The 25576-nt window shown below is 40.3% G+C and overlaps 1 long non-coding RNA gene and 1 pseudogene across 3 annotated transcripts; one reads left to right on the top strand and one right to left on the bottom strand.

Annotated features, from left to right (window-relative positions):
- Window positions 1-1710: 1710 nt before the first annotated feature.
- Window positions 1711-3984, top strand: LOC110899803. Of its 3 annotated transcripts, none has more exons than XR_004876354.1 (4): window positions 1711-2200; window positions 2282-3117; window positions 3607-3677; window positions 3865-3984. It is a non-coding gene; the product is annotated as an uncharacterized LOC110899803 (long non-coding RNA). The 3 variants fall into 3 exon arrangements; XR_002570552.2 differs by lacking the exon at window positions 3865-3984 and having other exon boundaries at window positions 2282-2456; window positions 3070-3117; window positions 3607-3746; XR_002570551.2 differs by lacking the exon at window positions 3865-3984 and having other exon boundaries at window positions 3607-3746.
- A 3424-nt stretch (window positions 3985-7408) lies between these two features.
- Window positions 7409-18350, bottom strand: LOC110901942 (annotated as a pseudogene).
- Between the last annotated feature and the right edge of the window lie 7226 nt (window positions 18351-25576).

Genomic DNA, 25576 nt, shown 5'->3' with positions numbered 1-25576 from the left:
GCATCCCAACTTGTACTTTTTCACACCCATGCATATGCAGGTAGGCTGGAAAAGACCTGACTCCTAAGGAAAAAATACAGGTACTATTAGATATACGATGGGCAAGGGCATACCCATGATTTATTTTAGATGTGTGTGTGTGTGAGGGGGGGGGGTACTTTGAAGGTTATTAAATAGCTTCTGTCATGGCATGTGATTTTGGAAATATGGAAATGTCGATTCATAGATGACTAAACTCACTGAAATGTACGTACTTTTGAAAACATATGGATGAGGTTTGATAGCGAATATAGAGCATGAACACTCACAAACATTAAATGTCTTTTTTCAGTTTTAGGCCATTACTTTCCATGTGTCTTGTGACTTATCACATCACACTTCTATATTCCTCCTAAGACTAAGTGATATGGTTTAATGCCTCCTTGCCACATCAGTCTTTTGGGCATGAAACACCACTCAAGTAGGGTGTGATTGGGTTTTTCGTGGAGCAAGCAACTGGCAAAGGAAGGGCCAAGAAAGGGGGGCCGCCCTCGGTTCGGATTGCAGGCTGCAACTCGCAAGAGCTCATTATATTGATCAGGGGTTGAGAACAGGAATGGATTTTGTGACATTTCTAATTTTGGGATCAATGATTGGATCATGCATCTAGCAATTTATCCATTTTACAAATGATAGACATTGTTGAGAAAAAGATGGCCCTTTCTTTTTCTTAAGAAAGTCCCCGTTTGAGTTATTTCAACTCCACACTTCCTTTCCTTTGAATCAAAATTAAAACATTAATCGTGGGGCGTGAGTTTGCACACAAACCATTTTTAACTAATTTTTCACCCAATCACAGTTAACCACATCACACTCATCTCTTTTATTTTTTCTTTGTTTAAATTGATTTTTTTTGGATAAACTGTGAAGAATCAGAATGATGCATCTTCGAGCAACCCAAGTTCAATGCATTGGAACTTTTAGGAAGCACAGCAGCCATTTGCTGAGAGACAAGGGATAGATGCCGAAGAGTCAAGAAAGGAGCTTTAACGCGTCGTTCACGTAAAACGCGTTCGACATAATTAGTGATTTGGTTATAACTGGTGAAACCATCACACAACTTGGAGAAAAAAAGTTAGTGAAAACCCTCTTGCCTACATGGCAGTTACTTTTTCACTTTTTAATGAAACCATTGCACATGGTCTAACTTTTTGAAACTCCGTTGAATCTCTTAGAAGTTAGAACATTACATTCATCATAAATCTAGTGTATCTAAGAGACCAAAGGTGTAGTTTTAACTTTAAACGTTTTCACTTTGACTTTGACATTTGGATATCGGAATTGTTGTAATCAGTTGCTTGGATCAAGCGGATCATTTATGACATGATGAACTAGAACCGTGCAGTACAAATTATTGTTGGTTTGTCAAGAATCAAGATCCGTGCAACAAGCAGTGGCGGATCCAGGGTAAGATTCCACTGGGTTAATTCCTTTTGTTAGTTTTTCACTAATTTTCATTATTTTTTCCCAAATCATACAATGTTTACACTAAATTTTTCCATTTTCTTCGAATCGAATGGGTTCCTGGGAACCCATGAAACCATGCTAAATCCGCCCCGGGCAACAAGGCCCATTTAAGCAAAACTTTTACAAGTGTTTAAGCAATAGCGTCACATTGTGTTTTTGAGGATAAGAGTCATAGAGAGAAGATGTTTATGCCATGACCCATCATCTGACTTGGCATTATCTATAATAACATTTTGGGTAGACTCTTGTGAACAGTATGGTAAATAGACAAATTCAGGACATTATTTACGATAATGCCACAGGCCACGCCACCACCTGCTTATCTCCATCACAGCCTCCCCTCCGTCGGTATCCCAAAGGCAAACCAGATTAAAAATAAGAGATAGAGAAAACGGGAAGATAGAAAGAGAGATGAGAAAGTGAGAAGGGAGGGGCCGGCCACGGTTGTTCCGTGGCGGCACTACGGAGGCAACACCATTGTACATCCGAGCGACGGTGACGATGTTGGACGGTGTAATAGCTCACTGGTCGGCGTCAGAACAGTACCCGAGGCTGCCTCCGGTGATGCGGCTACGGTGCTGGCAAGGTTCTTGCTTACCTCGGTTTTAAGGCGCCGCGCTCTTTCCAAGGCCACCATCAATTCCGGATTTGCGATGTTCATCTAGGATCCCATCTACTATTGCACATTCAAACGGTATCCGTTTCTTTTCCGGTCATCAGGTTTAGGCTTCAATTATGTAAAGACAGATTGCAAATAGTATGATTTTCCGTGCAGGTTAGAGATGTGATAATCCCTAATTTGTTAACTTCAGTCTGCTTTACGATACATATTCTTCAAATTAGTTTTGAATTTTTGATGAAATGGAAGCAGCCGAAGATCTTGATGTAGTTCATGATAAGTATCTTAACTCAATCATTTCTTGTACAACGGTCTCAATCTCTTTATAAAGGTATATTCGTGATGTTCAATTTTATATTTCTTTGCCTTGATAAGTTCTCCTAAGGATTATACTTTTGACCCGTTTAGCTCATAAACGGGGTTGATTTGGGTTGTATTTTGCCTCAAAAGGGTCCAAAGTTGTGAGAAATTATTTAGAATGCTTGAAACCTTATTATCCATTTTGCATCAAATATAAACACTGGATTCTGTTTGTATGAGTATGGTTCTTTAATTCATGATGATATGCAAAAACATGAAGTTTCTTATTCGGTTCGAATTCCAGTTCAATTTCGAAAACGTCAACCCGATCAACCTATGCAAATAACCTGATAACCAGCCCGATGAACACCCCTGGGACCCATTTAAAATAAATCAAAACTCAAATCATTCTCTTTATGAGCAAATGGGTCGAACCATATATTTTCATTTAATTTAAAGGTTGGGTGAGCAAACTATTTCCAGAAAAACAAGCACGGATTCAATCTCAACTAGGGAGAAATATGCAGATAATCACAATTCATTTTAGCTGTTGTAACTCAATTTCAAAAGTGCTTTTAGGAATTATCATTAATGCTTCACAGTTGTTTAAACCTATTCACTTTTTATTCTCCTGGCGCGACTAGAATCTAGCGAATCACCGGAGGTTTTTGAGACTTGAAGTTAAATCAAAGGTAGAGTTACCCTTTATGTTTTTTATTTATTTTGGTAAATGGATTGTGTTGTTGAATGTTGACCAGACTACTTGATGCGACACAGTTTTCTTGCTTGCGTTTTGAGCTTTTGTTTACGGTTATATGTATAGTTGGGTTAATAAGTTATGATATCATAATAATCACTTACATGTGCATGGACATTACAATATATTGAAAAATCTTTTATTTTTTCTGCACGACAACTAGCTTCATGAGTAATTTTTTTTTTTAAATCTTATAATAAATTTGCAACATTAAAAGTTTTCTTTTAGATGCAATAACTCAAGTTAAATGCTCTTTGCAAGAATTTCATGAAGACATGCAAAAGGGTTTCCACACTTAAACTAGGCAAACTTGGTGCCCCAATTCATATGGCTGAAAAATCTATGTTTACCTTTATAATCATTTAATTAATTAATTAATTAATTTTGATTTTCACGTAATTAATGTGTTTAGTCGTATTTGCAGCTCGCTTAAGAAGCTAGCAGAAAAAAGGATGCTGGAACATAGCAGATGATATGCAACTTCTTGAATATAGGGTAAGTGACTTCAATTAATTAACATTTTTTGAATAAATTAGCATGGAATACAAGCAAGTAAGCAACAAATGCCATATTATAAAGGTAAAAATGGTTATTTTTGGTCCAATCTACGAATCTCAAGAATGATGTATTATGTAAATACAGTTGTAGTGAATATATTTGTTTGTATAATGTTCTTTTTCAGGTCTATTTGACAATCGAAACTGGTTCACTCACAAAGTTGATGTTTTATGTGCGTCACGTTCTACATCACATGTTCACTAACAGAGCCCGCCGCAAAGCGGCGGGGCTTAAACCTAGTTAAGGCTAAAATACGTTACATGGGCCTTACATTTATTTCATCAGTGATTTGGACTTGGGCCGGGAGAGTCTCTTGGCTTAGTGGCAGAGCCCAGAGGTGAACAAAAAAATCTGTTTTATAAGCAAACCGGTAGTTATTAACCATAACTGAACCAGTTCAGGTTAGAAAAAATCGTAGGTTTGAGACCGGTAATGAAAAATTTGTTTTATAATCAAACCGGTATTTTTTGAGTGTGTTTTTTAATCATTTTGCCCACTTACACAAATGTTTTGAGTGTTTTGTTTAACAAAATTTTTGTATTATTTGAGTGTTTTGTTTAACAATATTATTATTTCTAAAAATTAAAAGATAAAGAAAATAGAAGTGGAGTTTGGGAAAATTACCAAAATGTCTCTTGACCAAGTGCATTTGCAAAATTGTCACCTTCCTGCGTCCTTGAAAGGTCCTCCTAGCATCGGAAGCGTGCGCCTTTCGCGTTTAAGTGTCCGCTTGTCACATTGAAGCGTCCGTTCCATTTCAAGCGACACGTGTTGATGCGTCCGTTCCGTTACGAAATTGCGTCAGTCACCGACGCATGAGAACCATAATTTTTTTAATGCGTCCATGTGTACGTTTCCGAGGCCTGGCCGACGTTTCCGAGGCTTGACCCCGACGCCCCCCCGATGCTTGACCGACGCTTCCCGACGCTTCGGTAAAAAAAAAAATGAAAACTCAAAAGTCGTTTAACTTTTACCGTTGCACACCTTTACCCCACTATATAACCCGTTCACTTATCACTTACCAAAACACCCGCCATTTTCAAAAAGATTTGCAAACAAAAATCAGCCATTTCACTAGAAAATCCGACGCCGTCAACGACGACAATGGCCACCTCCTGGACTGACGTTGAAGACATTGCTCTGTGCGAAGCATGGGAGCAGGCAATGATCGATCCTCCACCTCGAGGACAGGGTGGGCTCTGGGTCCGTGTTCAACAAAATTTCGCCCAACTACGTGGTCCGGAACACAACCAGACCGTTGACGCACTATCCTCCAGGTTCCGTGTGCTGCGGTTGGAGTGTGAGAGATTTGATCGATATTTCAAGAAAGTGGAGACGGAAATGCCGGACCTTGGTGAGGACGATCAGAAGGAGGTCGCCCTCATCAACTACCGCCATGAAGAGAGACATGATTTCAAACATGTCTCGGAGTGGGAAGCTATTAGGATATGGTTTTAGATAAATATATTTTATGTGTTGTTTGTTTTTTTTTGTTTTTTATTATGTTATGTTTTTAATGTTTAATATTAAAAAAAGTTTTAACTAAAAAATAACATGTTTTATATCGTTTAAAATTTGCTCCGTTAACATACATATAGTTTAATTTTTATAAAGAGCATGCACATGATCCCATGTTAGAAAAATGTTTATAAGTTATATATATATATATATATATATATATATATAGAGTTAAATGCCATTTTAGTCCCTGTGGTTTGGGTCATTTTGACAGTTTAGTCAAAAGGTTTCATTTTTAACCTGTGGGTCCAAAAAGGTTTCACAGTTGCCATTTTAGTCCACTAGGTTAACCTCATCCATTTTTTCTGTTAACGAGAAGGCCAATTTGGTCATTTTGTATGTAATTCTGTTAACTAAAAGGGCAATTCAGCCATATAAAATGACCGAATTGGCCTTCTCGTTAACAGAAAAACGAATGAAGTTAACCCAGTGGACTAAAATGGCAACTGTGAAACCTTTTTGGATCCACAGGTTAAAAATGAAACCTTTGGACTAAACTGACAAAATGGCCCAAACCACAGGGACTAAAATGGCATTTAACTCATATATATATATATATATATATATATATATATATATATATATATATATATATATATATATATATAGAGTAAGGTTAACATACAAAAAGCCTTATCATACATCACGTAGGAGACAATGGTAACCGTTGGATCAGGGGTATAATCACGCATGGGACCACATAATCACGCATGGGACCACATAATCACGCATGGGACTATAATCACGCACGTTCTATGATAATAACGCACGTTGTATTTTTTGTTATGCATGTTAATGTAGGTTAAGCCTTGAAGTACATTATACTTTCTCTCTCTCTCTCTCTCTCTCTCTATATATATATATATATATAGGGAGCCGCTAGAATGAGAACCACCTCGAGTTGTAAGAACCGCGAGAACTACACTCCACGGAGCGACGTTCGCCATGATTTTTTTTACAAGTAGATGTGTATATTATAAACACAGCCGTAAAAAATCATGGCGAACGGCGCTCCGTGGGGTGTAGTTTTTTACACCACAAGTTTGGTGGAAAAAAAAAGAAAAAAGAAAAAAAAATTAAAAACACCAAACTTGTGGTGTAAAAAACTACACCCCAAGGAGCGCCGTTCGCCATGATTTTTTACGGCTGTGTTTATAATACACACATCTACTTGTAAAAAAAAATCATGGCGAACGGCGCTCCGTGGGGTATAGTTCTCGCGGTTCTTACAACTCGGGGTGGTTCTCATTCTAGCAGCCCCCTATATATATATATATATATATATATATATATATATATATATATATATATATATATATATATATATATATATATATATATATATATATATATATATATATATATATATAAATTGGACAAAGATACGGAACGAACCTGCGTCGTTGGCCGACGCTTAAGAAGCTTCGCGGACGCATTGCATCGGACACGTGTCGCTTGAAAGGAATCGGACGCTTCAAGTGAAAGGCGGACGCTTCAACGTGAAAGGCGGACGCTTCAACATCGGACACGTGTCGCTTGAAAGGAAACGGACGCTTCAACGTGAAAGGCGGACGCTTCAACATCGGACACGTGTCGCTTGAAAGGAAACGGACGCTTCAACGTGAAAGGCGGACGCTTCCGAGGCAGGGAGGACCTTCCAAGGACGCAGGAAGGTGACAATTTTGCAAATGCACTTGGTCAAGAGACATTTTGGTAATTTTCCCATGTTTTAATGTTGCACCCGGAAGCGAAAACAGTCAACGGTTTCTCACCAAAGAGAAAGGTTCTGTTCTGTCATCCTTCACATGAGCTCATGGTGCTTCCACGCACCATGAACACCGTCATCCTCAAACTTGAAAGTATGCGCATAAATTATACAAGAGATGATTAAATTCTCAACCCTCGCAACGATCCGGATGAAGTTCATGTTTAAGGTTGATTAGGGCCTACAATAAATGAGAAAAACTGTATAACCAACAACTTATTTTATCTCATTAATGAGTTTAATAGTTAAACTCGACCCAATTTATGAAGTAAAAAAACAAGCGTTATTAATGATGGACAAGTCCAACAAACATAAACAAGCATGATAGAGAACATAATTCAAATAAAACTAGAAAAATGTGGGATCCAGACTTTGGTGTTTCCCCTCACACAAACTTGACAGAGAATGGGGTTATCACCGTGTTTTTAATAGAACTCCAACTAATATACCCTTCCCCGTATGGAGCTTTCACCTCCGCTTCTTGGTCACGTATAAACATCACTGTATAATTCAACTTTTGATTCACTTCGCTGAATTGGAGCTCTGCATGGTGAACTAATAAATCTAGACCGATCGGTAAAGCAACATACGTTACGATGTAAGTTGAATTTGCTTCACCAACATTAGTCACTGTCCTTGTGAAAATTTTAATTTCACCATGTGCTAAAGTAACCGCGTATGAAGGATAGTTAAGTTGTGCTTCTGGTATAACTTCCGTGCACGTCACCTCTTGTAGGAGACCGTTCACAAAATAAATAAAATAACAAATTTTATTAATAAACATTCTGATTACAATACATAAAGAAGAACAAAAGTAAACTGAAAGAAATTACAATACAAGAAATTTAAATTAAACTAAGAACAGATTACAAGGAAAAATAAAGAATAAAACGAAAACCAATGGTGACTGAGGCACGTGAAGATCACGCTTCCCTTAAAACAGATTTCGGGCCACCCAGGTGAACCCGTCTGTTTCCCAGGGTACAACAGCCTAAGCAGATTGTACTGCCGGGATTAGCCTAGCACCTGAAAAAAATACCTGAAACAAGAGTTCTCAGGGATTCGAAGTTAGGAAATTCTCTGTGTGTGCTATGAACCATACGAATGTGTAATTTTCAGTGTGTCTTAGACAAAGCACACAACTTGTATATATTCCTATTTAGAATTCTAACTGAAATTTTATATTGAATACAAAATTCAATAACGAATTCAATGACAATGATGGTCATATTGAATACTGAATTCAATAAAAATTAAGTCTCATATTCAATGAGAACTTAATTCACCTTAGCCAGTAGGAATCTAAACAGTCACCAGACCACTTGCTCAAGCCACAAGAACCAAGATGCATCTAAAAAAGCGGCGATGCGAGCGTGCGAAGTGCAAAGTGCGCCATCAAAGCGCCACATTGCGCCCATCGCCCTCGTCCCGGTCTCGTGCCCGTGCCCGGGCGCGGGCGCGGGTCGGGTGCTTCGCACCCTCCTGGCTACCACTGGGTGTGAGTTGTCATACAAGAATACATTCGTGTAGAGAATTCTAATTATAAATCCACAAAAGATTTATCTCTCCACCTATGTGGGACAAGCTCAATTTCCCACATGTTTATGGTTACAACACACAAACTTAATGCACAAGATCTCTCATTCATCTTGGCTTAATTATTAAATAATCATTATATTATCTCATAATATAATATTATTTATAAAATTCCCAACAATCCCCCACATGAATGGAGATCGTCCCATACACTCAAGTGTCATGATAAAATTTCAGCGGTTAAGTAATGCAGGATAGGTAGGTTTCCCTTTGAACCCTCCTTTGTGACATATACTTAGTCTCCTAGCGGTTAGTAGACGCGATGTCCTTGAACCAACCCCTTTTTACGTAGACGTTATTACACATCACACATTACTCTTCCTGGTCTGGCTAACCCCTCATAGTTGTGTCCGTTATGGTCATGGAACACCATCCTGGTTCTGCGAGAGCTCTAGGAATTGTGCCCCCAATTCCATTCGAAGCGACCCCACTTCTCTCTAACATAGGTGATTTACAAATCATTAAAAGCCATATGCTTAACCTTTCTTGATATCACTGAATTTAAGTAGGAATGGACTAGGAAGTTTGTAACTCCCTTTGTATGTTGAGGTACTCCCCCACAGTGACCTCAGTTCGTACAGTTAGGTGGTCCTATTGAACCTAGATCATGGGATCTCCAATCTTCTAGGATAGGTTTTCCGTTGTACAAACTTACTCCAAGGGCTTTAAACCCATTCCCATCGACGACTTATGTACTACCTCTCTGCTTAAGCCTTTTGTAAGCGGATCCGCAATGTTATCCTTTGACCTCACATAGTCAATCGTGATAACTCCAGTTGAGAGTAGTTGTCGTATCGTGTTATGCCGATGTCGCATGTGCCTTGATCTGCCATTATACATTGCACTTTGAGCTCTACCAATAGCTGATTGGCAATCATAATGTATGCAAATAGCAGTCAAAGGCTTAGGCCATCTTGGAACATATTCCAAGAATTGACGCAACCATTCTGCCTCTTCTCCAGCTTTATCTAACGCGATAAACTCAGATTCCATCGTGGATCTAGCTATAAGAGTTTGTTTGGACGACTTCCAAGATATAGCCGCTCCTCCAAGGGTAAACACATAACCACTTGTAGATCTAGAATCTTTCGTATCAGATATCCAGTTGGCATCACTGAATCCTTCCACAACAGCTGGATTTTGGCCATAATGCAGTCCATAATTTCTCGTGTATCTCAAATACCTTAACAATCTTGTCATACCCTTCTAGTGATCTGAACTAGGATTACTAGTATATCTACTTAGCCTACTCACAGCATATGCTAAGTCTGGTCGAGTACATGACATGAGATACATAAGACTGCCATTGATCCTTGAGTATTCCAATTGAGCAACACTCTCGCCTCTATTTTTTGACAAATGTTGAGAGGTATCAATTGGAGTTTGAGCTACACTCGTGTCCCCAGGATTGAACTTCTCAAGAATCTTATCCACATAATGAGATTGACTTAGCACCAAACCAGTTTGGGTTCTAATGATCTTTACTCCAAGAATCACATCAGCTAGACCCATATCTTTCATGTCAAATCTCGCTTTCAACATGTCTTTAGTAGATCTGATCATCTTATCATCACGCCCAATGATGAGCATATCATCTACATAAAGGCATAAGATCACATAACCCTTAGAAGTGTCTTTCACATAGACACATTTATCGCATTCATTTATTTTGAAACCACTGTTAAGCATAACTTGGTCAAACTTTTGATGCCATTGTTTTGGAGCTTGCTTCAAGCCATATAATGACTTGATGAGTTTACACACTTTACCCTCTTAGCCAGGAGCAGAAAAACCCTCTGGTTGCTCCATGTAAATCTCTTCCTCTAATTCCCCATTGAGAAATGCAGTTTTTACATCCATTTGATGTATTTCCAAATTTCTCAAAGCCGCAATTGTAAGCACCAATCTAATTGAGGTTATTCTGGTCACAGGCGAGTATGTGTCAAAATAGTCAAGACCTTCCTTTTGTCTAAACCCTTTGATCACAAGCCTTGCCTTGTACTTGTCGACAGAGCCATCAGCTTTCATCTTTTTCTTGAATATCCATCGATATCCAAGTGGCTTGCACCCTGGTGGAAGATCTACTAGCTCCCAAGTATGATTCTGCAAGATAGAATCAATTTCACTCTTGATGGCTTCTTTCCATTGAGGTCCATCTGAAGAGGTAACTGCTTCTCGATAGGTTTGAGGCTCACTCTCAACTATGAATGTAAGAAAGTCAGGCCCAAAGGATTTCTCAGTCCTTTGCCTTTTACTTCTTCTTGGCTCACCCTCTTCAACCTCTAATTGTTCTTGAGTTTCCTCTCGAACAGTCTCATCAACCATTGTTGATGAACTTGCATGATTGGTTGTTGAAGAACTCGCATGAGTTTTTACTAACATTGGAAACTCTTCTTCAAAGTAAGTCACATTTCCTGGCCTTGTCTCTATGATAGAGTCCTTGTGCACATCAGGATTCTTGGATTCATATACAAGAAAACGATGTGAGCTACCGTTTTTGGCATATCCAATGAAAATACAATCAACAGTTTTTGGCCCTATTCTAAGTGCCTTAGGGGGTGTAACAATCACCTTGGCCAGGCACCCCCACACTTTCAAGTATTTATAGGATGATTTATATCCCCACCACAATTCATGAGGTGTTATGTCCTTATTTTTGAAAGGTATTTTATTTAACAAAAAATTAGCCGACAAAATGGCCTCCCCCCACATGTCCTGGCTCATCCCAGAACTTATCAACATGGCATTCATCATTTCTTTTAGTGTACGATTCTTTCGCTCCGCGATGCCATTTGATTGGGGTGTATAAGGAGGGGTACACTCGTGTATTATGCCACTTTTTGCACATAATTCCCCAAATGGTGAAACATATTCACCTCCTCTATCACTTCTCACACGTTTTATTTTCTTGTTGAGTTGATTCTCAACTTCAGCTTTATACAAGATAAACTTATCAATTGCTTCATCCTTACTCTTAAGTAAGTAAACATAACAATATCTTGTATTGTCATCAATAAAGGTAATAAAATATTTATTACCACCTCTGGTAGGAATTGATTTTAAGTCACACACATCAGTGTGAATCAGATCAAGGGGTTCAGTTATTCTTTCAACTGATTTGAAGGATGATCTTGTTTGTTTGGCTTCAACACATGTTTTACATTTTGTTTTAGAGTCAATGGCAAAAGTTGGTATGTAATCTAATTTAATTAAACGACGCATCGAATTAAAATTTACATGACCAAGACGTCCATGCCAAACATTAGGAGACTCAACCAAGTAAGCAGAAGTACTAGCACTTTTATTCATGTTTTTCTTAACAACCATTACATTAAGTTTAAACATGCCATTCTGGGCATAGCCCTTTCCAACAAACATACCACGCTTAGTTAAAACAAAATTATCACTTTCAAAAACCAAACGAAAACCATGCTTGTTAAGCATCCAACCCGACACAAGACTCTTGCGCAGGTCTGGAACATAAAGCACATTCTTCAAAGTGAGCTCTTTCCCAGAAGTCCACTTCAAGATCACATCACCTTCTCCCCTTGATATCAGCTGTAGCAGCATTACCCATGTACAACTTTTCTCCCACCACCTCTTTAAATGTATTAAAGAGGGTCCTATCTGGGCACACATGGCGGGTTGCCCCAGTATCAACCCACCATCCTTTTGGCTCGCTACCCACCAAATTTACCTCCTCCGCCATGGCAGTGAGGTCTGAAATCATGGCCACTAATGGCATACCATCATCATCAACCATAAGAGCCGTGTCACGTTTAGGCTCTTTACATTGGTTAGCACGGTGACCAGTTTGTCCACAGTTGTAACACTTCCCTTTAAAGGGACCAGCCTTCTTCTTCACACCACCTTTCTTTGGCCCAAGGTCAACACCTTTGTTCTTCCCTTTTCCATTGAACTTGTGGCCTTTGTTACCCTTGTGACCCCTTGAGGATTGACCATGTTCCACAAGGTTCGCTTTTGCAGAAGCTTCAACTTGACCTCCTTTGTGTGCTATTCTATTGTCTTCTTCAATACGAAGACGAACCACAAGGTCTTCGATAGTCATTTCCTTTCGCTTATGCTTAAGGTAATTCTTGAAGTCCACCCAACTAGGAGGCAATTTTTCAACGATTGCTGCCACTTGGAATGTTTCACTCAGATTCATCCCTTCTGACAGAATATCATTAAGAATAATCTGCAGTTCTTGGACTTGACTCATCACAGTTTTTGAATCAATCATTTTATAGTCCAAAAACCTAGCCACAACATACTTTTTAGTACCCGCATCCTCAGTCTTGTATTTCCCTTCCAATGACTCCCAAAACTCTTTGGCAGTTGGAACCTTGAGATACACGTTATACAAGGCGTCTGATAGGCCATTCAACACATAGTTGCGGCATAGGTACTCAGAGTGTTTCCAAGCATCAATAGCACTCACAGATTGGACATCAGATGTCCCTTCTGCGAGAACAGGAGGAGACTCTGTCAAAAACCTCGCAAGGTTTAGAGTGGTCAGATAGAACGACATCTTTTGTTGCCATCTCTTAAAGTTCAAACCAGTAAACTTCTCTGGTTTTTCAGCATGGTTAGCAACTGCTTGAGCCGCTTGGGTACCAACCAATGGTCCCATGGTAGTGGATGTGGATCCAACGGTGGTTGATGTGGTTGCTGCGACAGTAGCCATTTCTGAAACAAGAGCAGAAAATCAGTCAGCTTAAGGCAGAAACAAATTGGTTTACAGAAAACCAATACCAACTGCAAAAGTTTGATAATAAACAATAACAAACTGTTTATAATTTTTTTTTTAAAACCAAAACAGTGAACGGGTTTAAAAATCTGTTTTAAGCTTGTAGGAGACCGTTCACAAAATAAATAAAATAACAAATTTTATTAATAAACATTCTGATTACAATACATAAAGAAGAACAGAAGTAAACTGAAAGAAATTACAATACAAGAAATTTAAATTAAACTAAGAACAGATTACAAGGAAAAAAAAAAGAATAAAACGAAAACCAATGGTGACTGAGGCACGTGAAGATCACGCTTCCCTTAAAATAGATTTTGGGCCACACAGGTGAACCCGTTTGTTTCCCAGGGTACAACAGCCTAAGCAGATTGTACTGCCGGGATTAGCCTAGCACCTGAAAAAATACCTGACACAAGAGTTCTCAGGGATTCGAAGTTAGGAAATTCTCTGTGTGTGCTATGAACCATATGAATGTGTAATTTTCAGTGTGTCTTAGACAAAGCACACAACTTGTATATATTCCTATTTAGAATTCTAACTGAAATGTTATATTGAATACAAAATTCAATAACGAATTCAATGACAATGATGGTCATATTGAATACTGAATTCAATAAAAATTAAGTCTCATATTCAATGAGAACTTAATTCACCTTAGCCAGTAGGAATCTAAACAGTCACCAGACCACTTGCTCAAGCCACAAAAACCAAGACGCATCTAAAAAATAGCAAAGTGCGCCATCAAAGCGCCACATTGCGCCCATCGCCCTTGTCCCGGTCCCGTGCCCGTGCCCGTGCCCGGGCGCGGGCGCGGGCGCGGGTCGGGTGCTTCGCACCCTCCTGGCTACCACTGGGTGTGAGTTGTCATACAAGAATACATTCGTGTAGAGAATTCTAATTATAAATCCACAAAAGATTTATCTCTCCACCTATGTGGGACAAGCTCAATTTCCCACATGTTTATGGTTACAACACACAAACTTAATGCACAAGATCTCTAATTCATCTTGGCTTAATTATTAAATAATCATTATATTATCTCATAATATAATATTATTTATAAAATTCCCAACAATCCCCCACATGAATGGAGATCGTCCCATACACTCAAGTGTCATGATAAAATTTCAGCGGTTAAGTAATGCAGGATAGGTAGGTTTCCCTTTGAACCCTCCTTTGTGACATATACTTAGTATCCTAGCGGTTAGTAGACGCGATGTCCTTGAACCAACCCCTTTTTATGTAGACGTTATTACACATCACACATTACTCTTCCTGGTCTGGCTAACCCCTCATAGTTGTGTCCGTTATGGTCATGGAACACCATCCTGGTTCTGCGAGAGCTCTAGGAATTGTGCCCCCAATTCCATTCTAGGCGACCCCACTTCTCTCTAACATAGGTGATTTACAAATCATTAAAAGCCATATGCTTAACCTTTCTTGATATCACTGAATTTAAGTAGGAATGGACTAGGAAGTTTGTAACTCCCTTTGTATGTTGAGGTACTCCCCCACAGTGACCTCAGTTCGTACAGTTAGGTGGTCCTATTGAACCTAGATCATGGGATCTCCAATCTTCTAGGATAGGTTTTCCGTTGTACAAACTTACTCCAAGGGCTTTAAACCCATTCCCATTGACGACTTACGTACTACCTCTCTGCTTAAGCCTTTTGTAAGCGGATCCGCAATGTTATCCTTTGACCTCACATAGTCAATCGTGATAACTCCAGTTGAGAGTAGTTGTCGTATCGTGTTATGCTGACGTCACATGTGCCTTGATCTGCTATTATACATTGCACTTTGAGCTCTACCAATAGCTGATTGGCAATCACAATGTATGCAAATAGCAGTCAAAGGCTTAGGCCATCTTGGAACATATTCCAAGAATTGACGCAACCATTCTACCTCTTCTCCAGCTTTATCTAACGCGATAAACTCAGATTCCATCGTGGATCTAGCTATAAGAGTTTGTTTGGACGACTTCCAAGATATAGCCGCTCCTCCAAGGGTAAACACATAACCACTTGTAGATCTAGAATCTTTCGTATCAGATATCTAGTTGGCATCACTGAATCCTTCCACAACAGCTGGATTTTGGCCATAATGCAGTCCATAATTTCTCGTGTATCTCAAATACCTTAACAATCTTGTCATACTAGGATTACTAGTATATCTACTTAGCCTACTCACAGCATATGCTAAGTCTGGTCGAGTACATGACATGAGATACATAAGACTGCCAATGATCCTTGAGTATTCCAATTGAGCAACACTCTCGCCTCTATTTTTTGACAAATGTTGAGAGGTATCAACTGGAGTTTGAGCTACACTCGTGTCCCCAGGATTGAACTTCTCAAGAATCTTATCCACATAATGAGATTTACTTAGCACCAAACCAGTTTGGGTTCTAATGATGCTTCGCACCCTCCTGGCTACCACTGGGTGTGAGTTGTCATACAAGAATACATTCGTGTAGAGAATTCTAATTATAAATCCACAAAAGATTTATCTCTCCACCTATGTGGGACAAGCTCAATTTCCCACATGTTTATGGTTCCAACACACAAACTTAATGCACAAGATCTCTCATTCATCTTGGCTTAGTTATTAAATAATCATTATATTATCTCATAATATAATATTATTTATAAAATTCCCAACACCTCTTTCTGCACAATGACTCCAACTTGTTTGCTGGTATATCCAAGACCGCATAAATAAGGTATGTAGTCGTCAGGTTGGATGTCGAAAATCAGTCCTGGATCACTGGCTTTCGATGGGTTGACGTGTCCAGCACCGACTGCAAAGACGTTTGCAGGGAGATCTCTCTCGTCCTTGATGGGCTGGCCACCGAGGTTTAGCTTATCTGCTGTGGTCATGATTGCAGACTTGATGGCTGCTGGAGACCAATCAGGATGTGCACTTTTTAACAGTGCTGATATACCAGAAAGATGTGGGCATGACATTGAAGTCCCAGATATCATGTTAAATGTTGCTTTTGTTTGTGTCGAGTTTTCGACAGATATGGGCTAAGCTGCAAGAATGCTAACTCCAGGACCGACGATATCGGGCTTCAGGATTCCCGGGCTTGCCAAGCTCGGTCCCCGGGACGAGAAAGAAGCCATTGCAGGAGCTGAATCTACGCCAATAACAGTTCCCCGAAATATGATTGTGGCCGCCGGGGATGAGGTTGAATTGATGTATGTTTTGATTGTAACACCAACATAATAAGCAACATGTGATGCAGGAAGAACATGAGCATCGACTTCTGTAGTATCCCCGTCTATCTCTGCGTTTGCGAGAATCATCGCTGCCCCTCCAGCATCTTTTACAGTCTGCCCTTTGGCAATCCTTGCAATGTTACCACCTCTATCACACAACACTACTTTCCCTTTAACATCGATATCATTTAACGATCCAGGAGCGCACCATGCTGCATCTTGACCGCCGTTCAAACCAGGGTACACGAGTGGCATATAGTCTTGAGGAAAATCTTTTGGTTGGAACAAAGATTCGCCATCAAATAAGTCCTTGTTTCCGAGATAAACGGTTGCTCTTATGCTTCTATCGACGGTGCTAGCACCTACAGTGAGAATCCATGGTGCCTCATTTGCCAATGATGCATTCACTGGACCAGCATTCCCTGCTGAACAACTTACAAAGATTCCATTCCGAATAGCACTAAACGCACCAACCGCGATACTATCCTCGTAACATGGAACTGAAGCTCCACCGAGCGAGAGTGAAAGCACATCCACTCCGTCTTCAATGGCTGCATCCATACCTGCTAAGATGGCACTACCGAAACAACCGATATCATCACAAACTTTATACATGGCCGAGTGAGCAAGCGGCGCCATTCCAGCTGCAGTGCCATTTGCTTGTCCAAACACATTGGCACCAGGGCCGGCCCTATAGGCTTGTCAACCTAGGCACGGGCCTAGGGCCACCAAAAAATAAGGGCCTCCAAGTTTAAAAAAAATTATATATACTATATGTATGTATTAGGCCCAAAGAAATACGTTTATTTCAAAACTAAACTGATTTTTCATTCAAGGAGTCCAAAATAAATATTGTTTAGCAAATAAAGGTCAAGTTTCAAAACCCATTTCGCCTTGATTTCCAACTATTACAACACAATAACCATCAACCAAATCATCAATGTTTAGCGGCTTAAAGCCCCTAAATACAGCCGCAATCATCGTTCTCACTTCCCATTGCAACCTGCTTTAAATTTCTAGGCTAGCAGCTATCACGAAACGAAAAAAGTAAGGGCAATCACCCATTGCGTCGGGATTGGAGGAGAGTTTGTCGGTGAATTAGGGCCCCTACCTCATAATTCGCTTGGGGTCTCCAAAAACCTAGGAACGGCCCTGATTGGCACCATCAACAAAGTTCCCAGCAGCGGTACTAGAAGTGTGGGTCCCGTGTCCCTCTTCATCAACCGGTGAACCGGTACCAGTACTGTTCGTAAAATCTCTCGCTCCGATCAGCTTATTGTTACACCATGAACCATCACATTTGCCTTTCCACTTTGCAGGAGGAGGAGGGACATCTTTATCATCAAAAGAAGGATGTCCGGGTGTAATTCCAGTGTCTAAAACCCCGATTATGATTCCCTTTCCGTAGTTTGATCCATTCCAGACCCCTAAATTCTGATGCAACCCCAAGAACGTTGGAGTATGTGTCGTATGCAGCTTGTACACCCTTTCACGTCTTGCTGACACGAACCCGTCCATATTTTCCATTGCTTTAACTTGATCGGCAGTCAGCTTGGCTGCAAACCCAGTGAACACATTGTGGTATGCATGGATCAAGCTCGGTTTCACATCTGAGTCGGCAGTGCTCGCCTTCAGAAAGGAATTATACCAACCTCGACGGTCTTCGGGCTTATCAAACCTTACGCCATCAGGAGCGTTTAAGTGGACAATGTAGGTTTCTGTTTGGTCGGAATTCGCAGAAGCGATGGCAAAGATGTTGGTGAAAGTAAGAACCAGGATAAGAAAAACCTCAGGTAAAAGATTGGTTCTCTTTATCTCCATGTTTATTGGAGAGTTTGAGCACATATCACATGAGATGTTCGAAGAATCTATATATAGAGAGTGGATTATGGGAAAATATGCTGAGCCGATTTCAATTCTTACATTGTACAAGCGATTACTTCTAAGTAGCATTATTTAAAGTTTAAACTACTGTTGATTATGATATAAACCAAGGAACAGAAGCATTGCCGGCACAAACTGGTGAAGGTATTGCAAAATGTGAACTTCTGTCAAAGAGGATAATCACCCGGCTAATTTCTTAAACCTTTTTTTTAAAAGAAAAAAATAAAAGATTTGTACCAATCCATCTCATTTTTTGTTATGTTGCACATACAAATGAGGCACCAATCCATCTCATTTTTGTTGTGTTGCACATACAAATGAGACATAAAATGAAACGTTAGAAATTTTATTTTTTAACTGCACAAGAATATATCAATCTCTTTATAAGCTCAAATAATGTTTTATTGGCAGGGTCGCAGGGAGATGAAGTCGAAGAATCTTTATAAGCTCAAATAATGTTTTATTGGCAGGGAGATGAAGTCGAAGAATATATATCGACTTTGTGAAGCTCAGATTGACAAAGCCAAGTGACAAGCTTGTTGGGAATCTGGGAGTCGGCTAACCGTACATGATAATGGCTGGAACAATTAACTTAATTGGTTCACAAAGTTAATGATTAAACATTGTTGATTAATTACACAGTAATTATCTAACACACATTTTAACTCAATACGTATGGCATACTAGACGGTTATCCGCCAATTAATTAACAATGTTTAATCATAAACTTGTGGACAAATTTAATTTTTCCAGCCGTACCCATGTACGTAACTGCGGGCAAACATTCACCCCCTGAATTTCTGAGTTGTATACGGGAGGTCTTCAACGAAGTACGCATTGTAAAGGTGACTGGACTTTAGTGTGAAAAATGTATCATGCAACAACTTATTTTAGGGCTAGGAGAAATTATCAAAGTTTCGAAAACTTTGGTTAAGGTAATTACTAGTATATTCGTGACCAGCCTATTCTGTTCATCAAACCAATAGTCTTATTTGGTTCATTAATCCGACTAGCCAGGATGATCCAACCCTGAGAAAATTGGTAACGGAGCTACATTTCGTATGCAAACTTTAAGAATCATTTAAAAAGTGTCATGAGCCATCCAACCAGTTATAAAGAAATTGTAAATAATAAACTAAATAATATCAATTATATTAAATTCCCATAATTATGCTAAAAACAATTAATTCTTTATTTGGATCTTAATTTTGTTTTCAATGTTCTAATATCATTCACATATGTGCTAAAATCAATTATCTTGACTAATTTTTATATGCTAATATAATTCAAAAGTGCTACTTATGTATTGTTTTAGTGTGTGATAATTTAACTTTTTTAAGTACTACTATCTATTCTCACGGTTTGTAGGATAATTCAATCGCCACGTTAGTACCCCATCTAGGGATGAGCAAATGATACCAAATCCCAAAACTAAACTAGTACCAACACCGAATTTACCGTACCAAAATCACTTTCGGTACTAATTCGGTATCCACCTTTTTCCGTTTTCGGGATCGGTACTTTCGGTTCTCGTTCGGTACCGATCTTTTACCGATTTTAACCTTTAAATTGTCACACCCCAACCGATGGCGGAATCATCGGGGCATGGCACTGAGCGAAACAGATTGTCCAGAAGTTTCCATAACAATTATCATTACTATTCAATTTATATAATACGTCCCATACCGTACCTCAAATAGCAATCAAATTATTACAGATAAGATCCAGGCAAATATTCTGTTCCGACAACTCATATTTAAATATAAATATTGTTTATCTATGTCTAGAGACTCAAGCTGCAAGATCTACAGACAACTATGCTCTAGACTTTTATTCTAGCTTCGCCTGCCTAGCAGATAAGCATCTTAAACACCTGTCACATACGTTAAAATAAAGTCAATACATAAAATGTAAAGGTGATCATACAAGTTTGATAATAGCATAATAGAGTTCGAAATAGTTTACGCAAAATCAGCACGTACACAGAAGAAAACGAAGCATGTTAATTATCGACATGGATCTATCGATACCAACGACTGCGGGTTGACTGCCCGAGGCAGTTCGCAATACACGATAACCACCGTAATCCATGCAAGTAATTGTCCTTAACAACCCCTGTGTGAACGGGTGCTGAGTCCAAACTATAGTACTATCGTCGTTAAGGCAGGTAGACAACATTCCACGCGTAAACATAACAACAAGCATTCATTTAGTCACGTAATACATGCGATAACGGTTAGCGTTTAAAGTAATCGAGTAGTGTGTTCGATTGTGATTTAGAATAAGTAACGTATGTAACACCCAAAAGTGCTAAAGCAAAAAGGGTTCGAGTATACTCACAGCGTTTGATGGATTGAAGGGAGCGCTTGAGAGTAGGGTTAGCCTGAATAGTTCGATAGTATAACGATAAGCAACGCGTAAAACAGAATGTAAGTGTTGGAGGGTCGGACAGCTGGTCGATCGGACGGTAGTCCGATCGGACGGCTGACCGTTCGGTTGACAGCCCGTTCGGACAGCTGTCCGGTCGGTCGATAGGCCAATCAGATGGCTGTTCGAGTGGATTGTTTCTTCCTTAGAGATGGATGTGTTTGTGTATGATGGTTTGACGTTTGAAGTTTTCGCTGTAGCATTTGAAAGCACTGAAGTATCTTTACCTTTCAGGTCGGTCGATCGGACGGTCGTTCGATCGGCCGGCAGCCCGATCGGTTAGGTACTTCTAGCAGGACAAGTTCTCAGCAGGGTGTCACCTGATCGGACGGCTGTTTCGATCGAGTGGCACTCTTAGTGCATTGAACACGTTGAAAATCGACTAAGTGTTGAAGTATAGTATCTCATGATCCGAAGAGTAATCCGATCGGACGGTAGTTCGATCGAACAGCTGTTCGTTCAATACTGGTCCTCAAAATAATTGATTAAGTGTGGGACCTTGTGCTAGCCGATCGGCTGGCCAGTCGATCGGCTGACTGTCCGTTCGGCTGGCTGTCCGTTCGGACAACAGTCCGATCGGTCAGTCATCCTGACCTGATCAACCTGTTCGTCTAACACTTGGCTGTTCTGATTGTTTTGTCATTATATCGAGGTGTTTTGACAACGAGTCGAACCATAGAACCCTCGTTCTAACTTGTTTCTTCTGATCGGACAGGAATCACCCAAATCCGGCCGGGGAACTGTTCGGAACGGAGTTTAACGTTTAACCCGAAATTGGTGAACCTCGTGGATAGAATCCGGATCTTGAGTCATGCAACCACCAGAATGATTAGCAAATCGGCACAAGCTCCGTTTCTATCGGTTTGAAGGCATTGAGTGTAAAAGAGTTGAAAGAAAGTTGGAAAACCATCTTTCAATCCTTTTCACCGTGTAAATGTTTAGATCCATGAAAGATCTTTGTTTGTTTATGTAGAAATCGGCTAGATCCAAGTTATTCTTGGTGGATTGAGGCCAAAACATGAAGTTCTTCAACACCATGATGACATCATCCTAGAACACTTGAATCTTGATGATTTCACGGTTAGAAATCAAGATTTGAAAGATAGAAAGGTGTAGGAGTGCGTGTAGATCAAGAAAGTACAAGATTTAGGATGAAATCTTACCAGAATTGGGAGAAATCTGAGAAAAAGAGGGGAGCACGAGCTGGTCTGATAGAGGTTTCCAAAAGTAGAAAGTTTGTGAGTGACAAGGGGTATTTATAGGATGCCAAATAAGGAAAGTGCTGGCCGATCGGCCAGGCAGTTCGATCGGACAGCCTGTCCGATTGGACAGTAGTCCGATCGGCTGGTTGTTCGATCGGCTGGTAGCCTGACCGTTCAGCTGCACGATTCAAGTGTTCGGTGCGACGATTTTTGATATTTCGATCTCGATTGCGATTGATGAGAATACGATAGTGTTTTCTATTCAAATTACTTTTAATCCCAACCACTATATCTAACATAGAATCATCTATATCTTGCACTGTCTCTTCTCCACCAATTATGATAATTCGATTTCGATTGAGTTCGATTGGGTTTCGATTTCGAGTCGAGTTTCGATTGATTACCACACATAACATAAAGTAGACACGCACAAGTAACACATAAGGCACACACACACGTATATTAACACCAAAATTCGCGTAATTCGAGTCTCGAGTTCGATGATGATTAGATTAGCTCGATTACTGATTAATGGACTTTATCGCATTGTTACTTCCTATCATTCACAGTCGTAAAGCGGTTCGCATCGATAAATAAACTTCGATTAATTCGATTTTACTTTATCACTCCACATAATACAACTAATGTAAACATAAAATAGACTAACTACCGTCAAAGAAGTCAATCTTGACTTTGACTTTCGAAAACACGGGGTGTTACAGCCTCCCCTTGTTTAGGGAATTTCGTCCCGAAATTAGGCTGAAAGCTGCACAACACCGTGAATCACCTTTTGCTACTTTCTCTCTCTAGACTTTCACTTAAACAACTGCGGGTACTTTGCCTTCATGTCGCTCTCGAGTTCCCAAGTGAACTCCGCGCCTCGTTTGCCTTCCCATCGGACTTTCACAATAGGAATGCGCGAGCGTCTGAGTTGCTTGGTTTGGCGATCCATGATTTTGACAGGCTTCTCCACGAAGTGTAGCGTTTCGTTTATTTGAAGGTCGTCGAGAGGTACAATCAGATCATGCTCAGCAAGGCACTTTCGGAGGTTTGACACATGGAAAGTCGGGTGGACGTTACTAAGTTCCTCCGGTAGTTCGAGTCTGTAGGCAACTTTTCCGATCCTTTCCAGAATCTTAAAAGGTCCAACATATTGAGGCGCTAGTTTCCCTTTCTTGCTGAATCTGACCACACCCTTCCAAGATGATACCTTTAGGAGTACGTAGTCGCCAACGTCAAATTCCAGGGGCTTGTGTCTTCTATCGGCGTAACTTTTCTGTCTACTTCGAGCTTTCAACAAGTTGTCTCGAATTTGGAGGACTTTGTCAGTCGTTTCTTGTAATAGCTCAGGACCGGTTAATTGCGAGTGACCGATCTCGTGCCACACAATAGGCGATCGATATCTTCTTCCATATAAAGCCTCGAATGGTGCCATCTGGATGCTGGTATGATAACTGCTGTTGTACGAGAATTCGACTAGCGGCAGGTATTTATTCCAATCACCACCGAAGTCTATGACACACGCACGGAGCTCTTCAAGAGTACAGCTCGTTCTTTCAGTCTGTCCGTCGGTTTGAGGATGGAATGCAGTACTTAAGTTAAGCGTCGTACCAAGAGCTGCTTGAAACGTTTCCCACAGTCGTGACGTAAATCGGGCATCACGGTCAGAGATGATGTCACGAGGCGTACCATGATTACAAATGATCTCGTCGGTGTAGATTCGGGCTAATCGTTCTACCTTGTAGTCTTCCCGTATTGGCAAAACATGGGCTGATTTGGTCAAACGATCAACGACAACCCAGATGCTGTCGTGACCTGATGATGTGGGCGGAAGTTTGGTTATGAAATCCATAGCTATACTCTCCCACATCCATATAGGAATTGGGGGTTGTTCGAGTAAGCCAGAGGGCCTTTGATGTTCAGCCTTGACCCTTGCACAACTCAGGCATCTTCCGACATAGAGAGCGATATCCCTTTTCATGCCCGGCCACCCGTACTTGTAGCGAAGGTCCTGGTACATTTTATCAGCACCGGGATGAATAGAATATCGGGATTTGTGGGCTTCGTCCATTATATTCTTTCGCAATTCGGTCCGCTTAGGGATCCAAATTCGGTCCAGAAAATAGAAGATCCCATTCGATTTGCTTACAAGCTGAGCTCCATCGTGATAGATTCTCTGCTTCTTCAAGGTGCGTTCATTAAAGCAAGAATGTTGGGCTTCACGGATGAGGGTTTCGAGGTCGTGTTGGGCTTGGGTATTACGAATGCTGAGCAAATAACTCCGTCTGCTGAGCGCGTCGGCAACGACATTTGCCTTGCCTGGGTGATAACGAATCTCACAGTCGTAATCGTTGAGGAGTTCTACCCATCGGCGTTGACGCATATTGAGTTCTTTCTGATCAAAGATGTGTTGTAAACTCTTTTGATCGGTGAAGATCGTACACTTGGTACCATACAGGTAGTGTCGCCAAATCTTTAATGCAAAAACAACCGCGCCTAGCTCGAGATCATGGGTTGTATAGTTCTTCTCGTGGATCTTGAGCTGTCGAGAAGCGTAAGCTATAACCTTGTCCCGTTGCATGAGAACACAACCAAGACCAAGGTTGGAAGCATCACAATAGACAATGAAACCGTCGTTCCCATCGGGCAGTGTGAGAACAGGAGCATTGCAAAGCTTCTGCTTGAGAGTTTGGAAAGCGGACTCTTGTTCAGTTCCACAAACAAAAGACCTGTCTTTATGCGTAAGAGCGGTAAGCGGCACAGCGATCTTGGAGAATCCTTCGATAAATCATCGATAATAGCCCGCTAATCCGAGAAAAGAATGGACTTCAGACGGGTTCTTTGGTGTAACCCAACTCTTAACTGCTTCAATCTTCGCAGGATCGACATGGATACCTTGACTATTCACGATGTGACCCAGATACTGAACCTCTTCTAACCAGAATTCGCACTTGGAGAACTTGGCATAGAGTTGGTTCCCCTGAAGTAGTTCGAGAACTAAACGTAGATGTTGCGCGTGTTCGGCTTTCGATTTGGAATAGATCAAGACATCGTCGATGAACACGATGACGAAACGGTCAAGATACGGCTTACACACGCGATTCATCGGATCCATGACCAAAGTTCGCATTGTTCGAGGTTTCGAGTTCGATGATTGATTCGATTAGCTTGATTGTTGATTGATTAACTTTATCGCATTATTACTTCCTATTATTCGAAGTCGATTATCGATTCGCAGTCGATTAACAATCGTTTCATTTTGATTAGACAACACTTACTCCACATAATACAAAAATTAAAAAAATAGACTAATTATAATAAAATTCAACATTTGACTTTGACTTTGACATTTGAAAACACAGGGTGTTACAGCCTCCCCTTGTTTAGGGAATTTCGTCCCGAAATTAAGCTGAAAACACGGGGTGTTACAGCATCACCGTGTTTTTACCAATTTGATGCTTCAGATCTAT

Source organism: Helianthus annuus, chromosome 13 (genome assembly GCF_002127325.2).
Source record: "Helianthus annuus cultivar XRQ/B chromosome 13, HanXRQr2.0-SUNRISE, whole genome shotgun sequence".
Lineage (NCBI taxonomy): Eukaryota > Viridiplantae > Streptophyta > Magnoliopsida > Asterales > Asteraceae > Helianthus > Helianthus annuus.
This window is presented reverse-complemented; position numbering and strand designations above follow the sequence as displayed.